This window comes from Fundulus heteroclitus, chromosome 5, assembly GCF_011125445.2.
Source record: "Fundulus heteroclitus isolate FHET01 chromosome 5, MU-UCD_Fhet_4.1, whole genome shotgun sequence".
NCBI classification, from domain to species: domain Eukaryota; kingdom Metazoa; phylum Chordata; class Actinopteri; order Cyprinodontiformes; family Fundulidae; genus Fundulus; species Fundulus heteroclitus.
Window position 1 is genome coordinate 21289567 of NC_046365.1, and position 13617 is coordinate 21303183.

Genomic DNA, 13617 nt, shown 5'->3' on the forward strand with positions numbered 1-13617 from the left:
TAAGTACAGAACACCCAGGCTGCTTTATTGATTATTAGGGCCCTTATGACAGTACACTATAATTGTATTGTATTGTGCCCACTCTGTTTATATTTTCAACGGTGTAATTGTGTAAAAACAAAATATGTTCGATGGTCAAGGTTTGTAAATGACTTATTTTGCTTCTAAGCAGGTTTGAATATCTCTATACTGTTCTATAATCAAGAAAGTCCTGCAGAGTGGAACTGTGGTCGTAGTAAAATATTGAATAAACATATGCATGGCGTTGTGTTCTATCATTTTCCCTATATCTATTGTATGGCTGTTGACTATTTTATCGTACATCATGGTACATTGAACTATAAAGTTCTGTGAAATGTGAACTAATAAAATTCAGTCAAATGTGCCCCTGTTTTACAATGAGCACCTGCCCCTTTAGTGGTCTCTGCACGGCCCTGGCTGGTAACTAAGTGTCTAAAGACTAAATCGGTTTTCTCTAAAGTCGTGTTGAGTGTTTGACATCACTGTTTTATCTCGTATCGCTAAATGATCCATACGTCAGAGTTGAGTGGCTCGGGAAATGGTACAGTCCTAGATTGAAAGTAATAGAAAAAAAAACAAATTCAAAAGAAAACCTTGAAATAAAACATTCACATAGCCTGAAGAAATACTAAGAACGGTAAAAGATTACAGCAAAGTCTGGATACTTGGAAGCGAATGGAAATAAATAAAGAGGGAGCGGCTTGTTTTTGAACAGCTCTGTAGATACGAACGCTAATTGCAGGAGAGAGGGAATCATAAACGTTGGTTCACCATAGCAATTAACTGCACTGTTATTTTCACGTTTGCTTCTAGTCTTAAACATTTTAAGCTCCCAGCTCCTGCTGTAAAAACCAATTGAACCAAACAAGAGCTAATGGAACAGTACAGCACGCCATGTACAAGCACACAGCAGCAGCTCCCGCTAACAAGGTTCTGCGGTAATGAGCTAGAGGAGCTGAAAGCACACATGCATGAGTGGACACACCCACAAACAACACCTCGACGTGCCGAGGCAAACATCAGCATGCTCCCACTTCTGCCGTCACCACTTTGGAGTGTTCGTCGCCATGGCGACGAGCGTGATTTATTTGCCAATTAAGACTTGGTGAACTTGCTCACTTTACGCCCGGTAATATCAAGCTGCACATAAATTACCTTCAAGCCTAAAGTGGCCCGTGTGTTATTAAAAACAAATGAATACCACCATCCGGTGTCTCTCTCTCTCTTTCTCAGACACGCGGCTAAACTTCGGCATCAGGAGTTGCGTCTTTGTTTTGTTTATCGCGCACGCGGACGGCCATTTCCTGATAATTGTGCGCTGCCTCTAATTGGTAATTAATGTGCCTGCGAAATACAGATGAATTTCAGCGATCTTCACGTCCAATAACAACCGTTTTTTTTTTCTCTCTCTCTGTGTCTCTCTTCTTACCGTGCACCTTTGCTTAAAATGAAGATAAACAACGCGCGGATGGATGAGAGAGTCGGCGTGCAGGTGGGAATGTAATGGAATCAATTAGGCAAACACTCGTGATTTATATTCGGGGCCGATAACAAAGAAAGCTTAAATTAGTTTCCCCCCTTCCCTTCTTATTGATATCGTTTCGTTCCTAATGTTTGCACAAAAGCAGTTGATAAATCCCCGCGACCGCATCCTGCGACGAATAATTAGAGCGTGCAGGCCTTACTCTTTATGCTTCCTGGTCCGTGGTCATGTTGGAATTAATTCATAAGCACAGAGCCATTGTATCAATGCAACGGAGCTCTTCTCTTTACGTCGACGCGGACGGTGTTTGAATATTTCAGAGTGTTTGAACACGAGTAAAAGAACCTTGTTTGCTTGAATTTGCAAATTGCGAGTTTTGCATTCTTCTGTAATGAAGCCCTTCTGTTGCTCTCTCTTATCTATTCCCCTCATTGTCTCCCCCCCCTCTCCCCTCTCCCCTCCCGCTCGCTGCGGCGCTCTTGAGAAGAAGAACTCGTCTGGCCCTCATTAATGTCCTTGGCATCCGCTTGGCTCCGCAACTCTCTCTTCCTCTCCCCAGCCTCTTACGGCTTCATCCCACATTCTGACCATGCCACTGCTGTACGCAAAACACTAGCGGGCTTCAACTGCAATTAGAGCTTATGTCGTCAGGCGCTTGCAAATGCACACACGCGCACACACACACGCGGGCGCGTTGTTTCCGGCTACATCTTTTTCATGCCATCGACCACCTTTCCCATCCTTCACCCCTGCAGCCTTTTAACTAATGAAGGACTTGTTGGACAACAATTAGACCAGCTTATTAAGCGTTCAGTTGTTTAGCAGAAACAAGCCAGGACCCCGTATTCTTTGAGAGAAGGCCTTTATGTATAGGGCAAACCACGGGACAACACAGCCCGAGAGGTGCATGTGGATGAGCGGCTGGTGGACGAGGCTTCAACTGCGCTCTGTGTTGACGGAAGCGCCTTGCGCTCTGCAGCCGCTTTGTACGGCTTCGCGCAACTGAATACATTTCGTTGATGCAATATGCTGTAGACCCGAACGCCTAAAGTCATGCAGAGTTGTGACGTCGAAGGAAAATGATACATGTTTTTTTGAAGTTTCTTTTTTCCAGATAAAAAAAAAAAAAAAACTGTGGAATGCATAAGTATCAGGGCTCTTTAACTTTCTTTGTGAACCTCTGAATAAAATCCAGGCTTAAAAAGTAATCTACTTGGTAATTAGAGTGCTCATGTATATAATTAAAGATACAGGTTTTCTGTGAAGACTGCTTTTTTTTTTTTTTCCCCAGAGAGAACATTAATCATTCGGGCCAACACACCACGCTGGTAGGTGATAAGGGTGTGATGGTAGGTGATAAGGTTGAGATATAAGCAGTGTTTGGTTAGAAAACAATATCTCAAGTTTTAAATAAATAGCATTTAAACCAGTATGTTATGTTAGCTACCGAGACATTTTAAATTGATTTTATTGTTTCTTCTAAGTGTTTTCATGCATTATCTGTTTATCTTAGCTTTTTTTTATTGGTTTGTAGCGATCTACAGCACTTTGTTTCAGCTGTCGGCTGTTTTTAAGAGCTTTACAAATAAAGATAGTATGGTATAGTATGGCTATACTTCCAAACGGACAGGCCAGTGAAGGATAGTTTCTATCAGAGTAGCAGTTAAGTTAACACATCAAACATGAAAAAGGTCCGGTCTGATAAGACCAAACTGAACTTTTTGGCTAACGTGCAAGATGCTCTGTCTGGAGGTATCATGGTGCAGTTTTGCCTGCTGCACCGTGGACATATTCAGGGCACTTTTCACCCTCCATACACCCCAGTCTCCACTCTACCTCAGTAATCACCTACACCTGTCAGCCTTAATCAAGCCTAGACTCATTGCACCTGTCAGCACTCCTACTTAAACCTCCCTCAGTCAGCTCTTCCTTGTCGGTTCGTCTGCTCACTACTACTCATTCTGCTCGCCTCACCTTTTCCTTGTCCAGCCCGAGTTCCCGTCATCTCCGCCTGCCTGCCTGCAAGTATATCCTCTGCCGTGCTGCTGGTTTGGCTGTTTCTCCAGTGCTGCTGAATCCACAGCAGTCCCTGCGCCTCCAAAAAGTCTCTGCTGAGCTACTGGTTCTCGGTGCAGCACCTGCAGCTCTCCAGTCCTCCAGCTCTTGCAGCCCCCATCATCTTGCTCCAGTCCAGTAAAGACAGTGGGTCTCATCTTTCACAATCATCTTCTCAATAAATTCCTTAAAAGACATGCATCTCTGTTGTGGTTGTGTTCGTATTCAGTCTCAAATCATGACAGGAGGAAAACTAACTTTTATGTTTTTATCCTACTTTATATGTTTTTATCTATGCTATCGGGCAAATGAATCTGGGATCAATACAGTAATTATCTATCTATCTATCTATCTATCTATCTATCTATCTATCTATCTATCTATCTATCTATCTATCTATCTATCTATCTATCTATCTATCTATCTATCTATCTATCTATCTATCCATAAAATGTGGTGGTGGCAGCATCATGCTGTAGGGTTGCCGTTTCTTCATCAGGTACAAAGAAACTGCTCAGAGTTGATTGGAGGAGCATCGCCATGTGTTCGAATAACTTAGACCTAAATCTTAGTGACAATCTGGGGCATTACTGAAAGCTGTATTCTTGGTTCTTGACACCCAACCTGACTGAACTAGAGACAGGAAACAGAAACTGACAATAATATACAACACTTGTTCTCAAAAGCATTGACTTAAAAGGGCTAGCAACAAATGCATGCCCCATTTAGATTTTTATATATATGTTAAATGAAAAATCAACTGTAAATTCTCAATTTTCTCCAGTATTACACTGTAATTAATTAAACTGCATCTGCAGCAAAGTGATAGGCAAATAGAAGCACACAGACATAAGTAAACATTTATAATAAAAAAAAGGAAAATAAGGTCAGGACGGTACAGTGAATTCAAAAATACAATGTACAAAAAAACTATACAGTTGTGAAAAATACCAGATGCAGATTACAATTACAGTGGAAGTATTATATGACAACATAACAAATGTGCAAACTACGTTGTTATATACCAGTGGCAAATATTGCAGGAAAGTAAACACCTTATTGGGTTTCATGGCTAAAGGGGTCTAAAGAAGCTCTCCAGTTTGGCAACAGTGTTGTGCATGGGGTGGGAGACATTGTCCCAAAGTTATTTTTTGCTACAGTTCTCCTGTTTTAAACTACCTGTACATGACCAAGGTGGCATCCAAGGCCAGAGCTGGCCTTACTGACAGACAACATTATAGAAGATGGCTGATGCCACCACTGGATTAAAAAAGGTCTTCAGGAGCGCCCCCTGCACTCAAAAAGACCTCCCTCTCCTCAGCAGGTAGAGTCTGCTGTGAGCCTTCCAGGTAAAAGCATCAACGCTGTGACTCCAGCCTAGTTTATTGTTCAAGTGAGCATCCAGGTACTTGTGTGCTGTGTCGGTCTATCACAAAAAAAAAAAAATATCTGAGTGAAATACAGTGAAGTTTGTGGTCATGTGACAAAGTGTGGAAAAAGTTCAAGGACTATGAATCCTTCTGCAAGCCTCTGTAGGTAAGATTAAATCACTCATAAATAAAGATCAAAGTCTGTTTCTCATTGTTCAATGCCTCATATTGGAAGCCAGCCATAAAATGATTTTTTTTTTACTGCACAAAGCTGATAAGTTCTATCACACTGTGCAATCTGATAGGGTTTAAGCCATTAGCTTGCAAAAGTTATGGATTGTTTCATATTAGCTCTGGTGTAAATCTTTCATTTAGGCCTCTGTCACAGAAGCTCTGAAACCAGGCACAGTCCTTACTGTTTTTTTCCCCCATTTCTTTCAATCATTTTGTGCTGTGGGATCACTTCTTCATCCCCTGCATTCTATTTTTCATCACAACTTTATCCTCTCTCATGCACTCTTTTAAGTTCAGGAAATGAGACGCACATCTCTTGGACAGAAGAGAGAGAGAAAAAAAAAAAGAAACGAGAGAAAAAAAAATAGATCTGGTGTAATCACCAGAAAGTTTCTGACACCGAGAATCACCCCTAAGCTGATGCTGAATGTTTTAGAGCCGACTGGTCTCTCTTACTGAGGGAAATAAGACAGCTCTTGTGTTTGCATGTCTGCTGGGGCTTTGGAGGTAGAGGAAGAGGCAGCTACCTCTTCTGCTCTACCCTCTCATCTCTTCACACTAATTAGAGAGAACTGGGTTTGAATCTTAGTGGGGACACGCATCCTCGGGCAGCTCTCAGGTAGGTGTGGGGAGTCATCATTCATCAAAGGCTTTTATGAAGATTCTGTTTTTGTGAGAAACATAATTTTAGGTCATATTTCATTAGAACTAGACATCATGGTGGAATGCACCGTGACCACTTTTCTGCCTCTGTGTGTTCGTGTAGGTGAATATTGTGCTGTGTGGTGGTGAGGCACCCCGGGCAATGATAAGGAGGGGGCTTAAGCGGCCGGCTCTCTAGGCATAATCACGGCTTCCATTTCAAAGGCGAGAATGCCAATTAAAACTGATAGGGCTCAATGTGGGCTTTGGGGCTGCCACGGTAAAGAGCAACACAGGCAACATGAAAATCTTTCCGTCTTCTGGTAAGAAGAAGTGGTTTGCTGGTGATCTGAAGGGAGCTTCTGATAAAATATGCAGGTTTTGAAAGGAACTGTAGTAAGGCTATGGTGAGACAATCACAAGGTAAACAACATACATAAGACATTTTGACTCCTAAATAATAATTTGTGACCCTGTGCCGCGCGTTGTAGATGGATTTGCAACCCTTGAACCTTTGCACTTTTTTTACTCATATATCACAGCCGCAAACATCCATGTTTTATATTGCAGTTTTGTCATACGCCACACCAAGTGGTGTATAACGTTGAAATAGAAATCTACGAAGTGTGCCTTCCATTTGTATTGAGTTAATTTGTAGAAACCATTTTCACCGAACTTTTTACCCCCTCTTCTTAGCAGCATTGTTAAGACTCGATCAACGACATCTGTAAAGAACAATTCTCACATCTCGCTGAAAAGAGTGTATATATATATATATATATATATATATATATATATATATATATATATATATATATATATACATATATATATATATATATATAGTAATAAAATGTAAAAATCTGATAGGCTATGGTTACTATTCTAAGTAACTGTGTTCTTGTGTAATTATGTGATAATGCTATGAATAGTTACGCGGAGAGCTTTTGACATTTACATTAAAGAGAATGAACCGTAGCAGTTCGTGAGTCTCCTCAGCACAACTAGCGTTGTTCACAGTGTAATTTAACTTCTTTTTCACAAACCTATACAATTTCATACATCTTATTACAGATTAAGGCATTGCAGTTTATATTTTATATTTCACATTAGGCAGGGTAAAGGCAAGTAGTCAGCATTGCAGTTGTGAAACAAACTGCCTGATCAAGCTGACTAATTTAATTGTGTTGGGAAAGGTGAATGAGCATTTATGACAGTGGCTCACCTATTAGCAAAAAAAAAAAAAAAAAAAACTCAATAAGTTAATTGTTTTACTTGATAAGTCAATTACAGGAGGAAAGAAAGGGCTGTTTTATTATTATTTTTTATTAGTTGTTGTTGCAGCTTATCAGTGTTGCATAACACTCCTGCTACACAGGAGGTCCTCATCACCGAAGCAATAAAGAATAGTAGGTCACACTGTGCTCTTCCCATTTATGTTGATGTCCAATATTATGTGACGTGTGGTTCTGGGTTCATGCACAGATGTGTGTGAAGTATAACACAGTCTGACAAGCTCATAACATATTTTCTGTCATACTGTTTTACATCATTAAGCAATAAAGATTGATTGCCCTTTGTTCGCTGTCAGAGAGCGTTTTCCACAGTTTCTCTGTTGCTAATATGGTGGTCGTGTGTGTCTCCATATCAGAAGGAGAATAATAGTTTGTTTTTTTTGTATTTAAAAAAAAAAAGCACAGGCTTTTCCTTTCCACAGATCAGATTCAGGCTGGACCCAATCCTCACGATGCTCTGCAGGCGGAAATTGTGGAAATACTCCAGGCGGTGGCTGAGACACAGACAGGGAACATAATTATGCACAGAAGTGTTATGCAAACATCCTTTTGGGAAAAAAAATGCACAAATGTGTAGTAGCTAAATGTTCAAACTACAAATTTTGGACAGGTATGTAAATGCCTACTTCCTTTTTTCTAAAATAGCAAACAATATGGTTGTAGCAAGCAATTAAACAGTTGTTCAGACACTTTAAGAGTAGCTACAAAATGGAATCTAGAGCCTGAAAATTAAAGCAGTAAAGAAAATGCTGAAGATGTTGTTTGTTTGTTTTTTTATATCTTTATGGTGCTATAACAGGGCCAAAAACAAGCTGCAAAGAAAGAAGTCAATGGAATATTTTTTTAATAAATTATTTCATAGCAGCCGCTGCTGCTACTGATCCACATAACTGGGAAATAAGATGGCCTCTTTAAGGGGAGCCCGCATTTCTTGCCAAACAAATTGCCTACTTCTGCTTCTGAAATTTACTGATCATTACTTACAGCCTCTTTTAAGAGGGTACGCTTTGCATGTATCATTAGCGATCTCATGCTCAAGCAGATCAACAGTTGCTGCTGCAGTGGCATTTCAAAGGGCAGCCGTTTCTGCGGCTGAGTTAACGGTTAAAGCATGTAGAGCTGTGTAACAATTTCTCCTAAGGAGACTTTTCTTTCTCTTCAAACTAGTGGAATCTGTCTAAAGGCTGTTGTTTTTGCATTTCTTCCCCTTACTATTTTATAACAGCTATGCTCACTATGTATTTATGCAATACTAATATTAATAGGTACATCTTAATAAATAAGCTAAAATAATAAGCTAATTTATTTCTGTAGTTCGTGTCTTATATACAGATTCACAAGAATTAGATGGATATGATTTATGAATGTGTTTTTGTTAAGTTAAGTTTGATGACTATACCTTATAGCTCATGAAAATCCAAGAGGCTGTTTTTCAGTAAATCTCTATGTAACGTAAGTTAAGAAAAATGTAAACGCTGACTGCACAGTCGTCAAGCAGTCACTGACACCCACCAAAGTTTGAGTCAGACACAAAAGGTTATAGCTGATGAAACTAGGTGTTCACTGAGTGTATCCAAGCATTTAAATGGAAAGTTTAATGTCAACGAGTGGAAGAAAAAAGTGTGATGAAAAAGGAGTACATGCAACAGGATAGCTGGAGCCTTCAGAGATCTGTGAAGTAAATCACATTTAACAGTTTGGAAGAGGCTTAAAGGAGATGCAGTTAGTGTTTCAAGAGACACCATGCACAATAACTGTTCTTATGTCAAGCCACTTCAGAGACAGAGACAGAGGAAACTTTTAGGCAAAGGATCACTCTTCCACTACCTTCACTCCGGAGAAAGATCAGAGATGAACAGATTCCTCAATACAGCTGACAGGCTTCATGAAGATGCTAACTGGACTGCCCACGCCACAAAGTACCAGTACCTGCTTTAAAGGTCATGATACCATGAAGCTTGATTGGACAGCAGAATGTACTGGCCTAAACCCCACAGAGAACCTTTGAAGCATTGTCGACAAAGATGAGAGACGGCACATACAACAATCCAGGCAAGGTAAAGGTCTGGGCTCCTTTAAGACCCCAGAGGAGCTCCAGACTGTTTACCTCCATGCCACGCTGCATTGATGCAGTAACTCATAGAAAAAAGAACAAGCCCAACAAAATACACTACATGGGGACACTTTTCATTAAGCTGACGTTTCTAGAACATGGTTCATTTTATTAATAGTTTTTATACAACAATGTATTTGTCTTTCTGCATGGAGTTTGCAGGTTCTCCCTGTGCATGTGTGGGTTCTTTAAATTCTCCTTAAGAGTGAGTGTGTGCATGAACGGTTGTTTGTCCTGTTTGTCTCTGTTAGCCTGCGATAGACTGGCGACCTGTCCAGGGTGTACCCCGCCTCTAGCCATTGACAGCTGGAGATAGGCACCAGCCCCCCTCACGACCCTACAAGGGATAAGCATGTTAGAAAATGGATGGATGGATGTATTTATCTGAAAATTTGGGGTTTCATTTACCGTAAGACAACACTGTCCTTCAACATTAATTGAAACAAATGCCTGAACTTCTCTGTCTTTGTGTAAGTTTAAATTTTTTACAGAACTGCTGAAATAACGCTGAACGATATCATTTTTATCGTTCAGTGGGGACTATATATTGTTTTCCTTTTGCTAGTGCGTTCATGTATGTGTTTTTCTCTCACAGAGACATCGTGCACATTTAAATCTCAGAAGCGTTCCCATATGAGGCCGCTTTCCTGGCAAGATATCAAGATTGACTTATTCTCTTGAGTCAGCATCCTCACACGTTGGGCTTTTGGCTTTCCACTATATCCTCTTCAGGGACAGGGTAGAGTGCCTCATGTGTACGCCTCTCTCCTGAGCCGTCAACAGCATACGAGTTCATCTTGTTGACATTGGAAGGGAAGTATGCCCAGGGGATTAAAGCCTGACCCTGCCATGTGTCCCCTGTGATTGTGGCTGTGAACTCAATTGGCAGTTGTTGCTTGCGGAATGAGATAATGAGGAAACTGTGAATGAGTAGCACAAAAAGCAAGCACCTTACATGCTTGAGTGATGTTAAAACTTACATAAAATACATGGCCAAGTCCTGAATATAAAGCTATCAGGTGCTGTCCGTGCCTAAAGCAAAAACACAGAAAAGGTACCCGTTCAGAAAAATATGTCTTTTAAACCATGTGGTTTAAACAGGGAGGTAGAAAAGTTTGGATTCAAGCTTACGGGCAAAGCACCATCTCCAAGTAATTTTCTCTTGTGCTGTCAAGGAAGAACGTCTTCACAACTCTAATACTAGCAACAGTAAAGAGAAGATCTTAATTATTACGTTATTAAACTTCCTTAAAAAGCCCACCAAAAATGTCACAGACAACTGCAGAAAATAGTCATTAAATCAGTGATCTATTTTTAGATGTATCACAAACCTGAAACTATGCAATAATAGCAAGAAAATAATATTAATCATTAAAATGCAGCTGTATCCCCACTAATGTTGTTAGCATTATTATTATAGTTAATGTCTATGTACATTTATTGTGATTCAGGATTTGCTAAGTAGCATTAATTAGGGCCAATGTGGGGGGGGCTCAGTAATTCATGCTTCTTTATGGTCATTCAGAACAGATTGCCATCACTCAGCCTCATTATAAAGTTTAATTGCCATGTATTACCATAATAATGCTAATGCTGTTACTATAATGGGCTCATCAACACAGACAGGCCCCCTGTCTCTCAAACCTCATTGGAATACATCGGAAATTTTAAACCAGGTTGTAGGACAGCCTACAATTGCTTCATATACACTTCTAGTCATTGAAAGGCATGACTAGAACAGTAATATAAGCTGGATGACTAAGAGGCGCGGTGGGAACCATAAAAGCTATATGTGCTCTATCACATGGAATATATCAGGCTATAACCACGAGCTTTGGAAAGTTATTTGAGTTTTAATTGACTTATGGTATCTGGAACTGGTAGGTCAAGAGTGCCCTGTCTTTTTACTTAGGAAAACATTTAATAACAAAAAGGAAGCTTGAATTTGTAGTCAGAGTTTTAAAAGATACAACATATCAGTAGACATTTACATTCCACCGATATTTACAAGACAAAATGGTTATCTTGTAAAGGATACAACTGGGGAAAATGCAGCTTATTATTGAAAGGAAAGGTAAAATGTGTGCAGTTAGTAATGCAATAATCACCAAAGATTCATTTTGGTTACATAATGACAGTAAAAACTATTGATTTGTGAATTAAATATTACTGGTTGACTATTGATGCAAAGTCAATAAAATTAATTGTGTTTTTATTTGTATTACCTTAGTAATGGCAATTTTTTTGTACTGAGTTTATTTGAAATTATTCACCATTGATTTTCATTAAATCTATTTATATAGTCTTAGCACAGAAGAAGTAACATCCCACACAACTTTGCTTAAGATATGATAAGATAAGATTGACTTTATTGATCTCACAGTGGAGAAATTCACGTGTCACGTTGGCTCAATAATCAAAAGAAGGTGCATGAGGTATATACAGTGCGTCCACATATATACAGTGGATCGAGATAAAAAAAGAGAAATAAAGCAGAGATTTAAGATGGCTCATGCACATTTAAGGTGACTTCTGTACCTTCATAATTCCTGAGTGCGAGGTACGCACCCAGGTTTTTAATGAACCTGGAGGATTTCCTGGTTCATTAAAGAACCAGGAAATCCCCCCCCCTCCCCCTCCCTCTATTTCCCAACAGGAAAGGCCATCCTGATGGGTTAATGATCCACTGGACTGCTGTCCCAGGTGTGTTGGATTGCAAACTCTATTTTCCATAAAGGACTGAAAGTACACAAATTAATATGAGCGGGGGAGAGAAAATGCTGACTGATTACAAAACATAGTGACAGTACTTACAGAGCTTCACAAGACAACAGCAGGATATGGACCAGTGCTAAAAGCTGAAAAACGACCTGATGTGTGGTAGAAAGTCTTTTTCCTTACATTTCATTAAAGCTTGTGTCTTACTGTACTTATTCTTCCACTATTTGATGAAGTTGTTAGCTAATCACCTCTGATGTTTTACACATTTCTGTTACTCAGTAGCTACACAGTAAAGGGCTTGCTGATGGGAAAGGCTTTGAAGTATTCTGTCTGTAGGCCTAATTGTGGAGTTTGTGGTTGAAAAGAAGAGTTACAGTTAAGATCCATCAACATACTACCCATAACAACCCCTACCCATGAAATGTTGTTTGAACCAAAACATAAGATATCTTTCTCTTGTCAGTTAATTTCTGCTGTGTTTTATGCCTTTCTTTAAAAAAACAAAGAGGTATGAGATGTATGCTATGACTCGAGAAAATGTAATATGTAACAAATAAAAATATAACAGAGAGTGTATTGGACCATCTTGCTGAGCTACCATTGCCTTTCCAATGAAAAACAGCTGTTCTCATCCGTTATTTAGATGGAATTTGCAATGTGCACTTTTTTGACTTGAACATTTACATTTTTACCAGATGCTAAGGACTTTTTGCACACGTTTTAGCTTCTCGGGAAGTGTTGTTTGGCACATTTAACTTGAGCATTTTATATTTATCCGATTATGTCTCTTTTAACAATTGCACAATATTTTTATTTCTGTTGAGTCTTTCTTTTCTGCTGTATAGCTTAACTTTGAATTTAGCTTTTTTTCATAGTGGGTTTTTCAGGGTCCTCTCTATGAATGCTCATTCTGTTTTTCCATGCATGTCTTTGATGTGTGTCTCTGTGTTTCATGTGAATTCTGAGCCAGTGCCGCACCGACATTTTTATTATGGTTGCATAATGACAATAAAACTCTTGATTATTGATTTTATTGCCAATAAAATAAAAATGTTAATAAAAACTAAGTCTGGCATGTGATTCTTCTCCCTAATTTCCTTGCAACTAAAACGCAGACTGTTTCGAGTGCATGCGTATCCAGCTAAGTTTAGCTGTGATTCTGTCATTGCTTCAGCTAGCCGTAAAAAAATAAATAAAAAATATTGCCAGAAATCTCAAAAGACTTTTTCACACGTTTGTAAATGAAAGTAAGAAGAGGCCAGGCTGGTTAAAAATAAAGTATTAGGATGACCTTTTGTTTGCCTTTGTGAATAATTGTATCTTTAAGATAGAATGTTTTAGATTGCTTATCTGTCTTGACATGTACCGTTCATAAAGATCTGAAATGATGCTGTCTGCAGGACACCTTCTATGACTTCTGATGACTTTGACAACAGAAAACATTTTTACTGCCACTTTCAAATCTACACGACCATCTTGAAGTCTTTTAGTCTGGTTTAATTTGGCATTTGGAATTTCTAGATCATCATTTATTAGTGATTTTTATGTATCTGTAAGTGGAATGTTTTTTTTTTTTTTTTTTTTTACCAGTTAATGATGCATATTACATACCAACTTAATTATAGTGTCTTTTGCACGTTGTGTTAGCTAGGCCTCTCTATCACAGGTTAGGAAATGTAATAG

The 13617-nt window shown here is 39.2% G+C and overlaps 1 pseudogene; it reads right to left on the reverse strand.

Annotated features, from left to right (window-relative positions):
- Nucleotides 1-3474: 3474 nt before the first annotated feature.
- On the reverse strand, nucleotides 3475-11332 carry LOC110368985 (annotated as a pseudogene).
- Between the last annotated feature and the right edge of the window lie 2285 nt (nucleotides 11333-13617).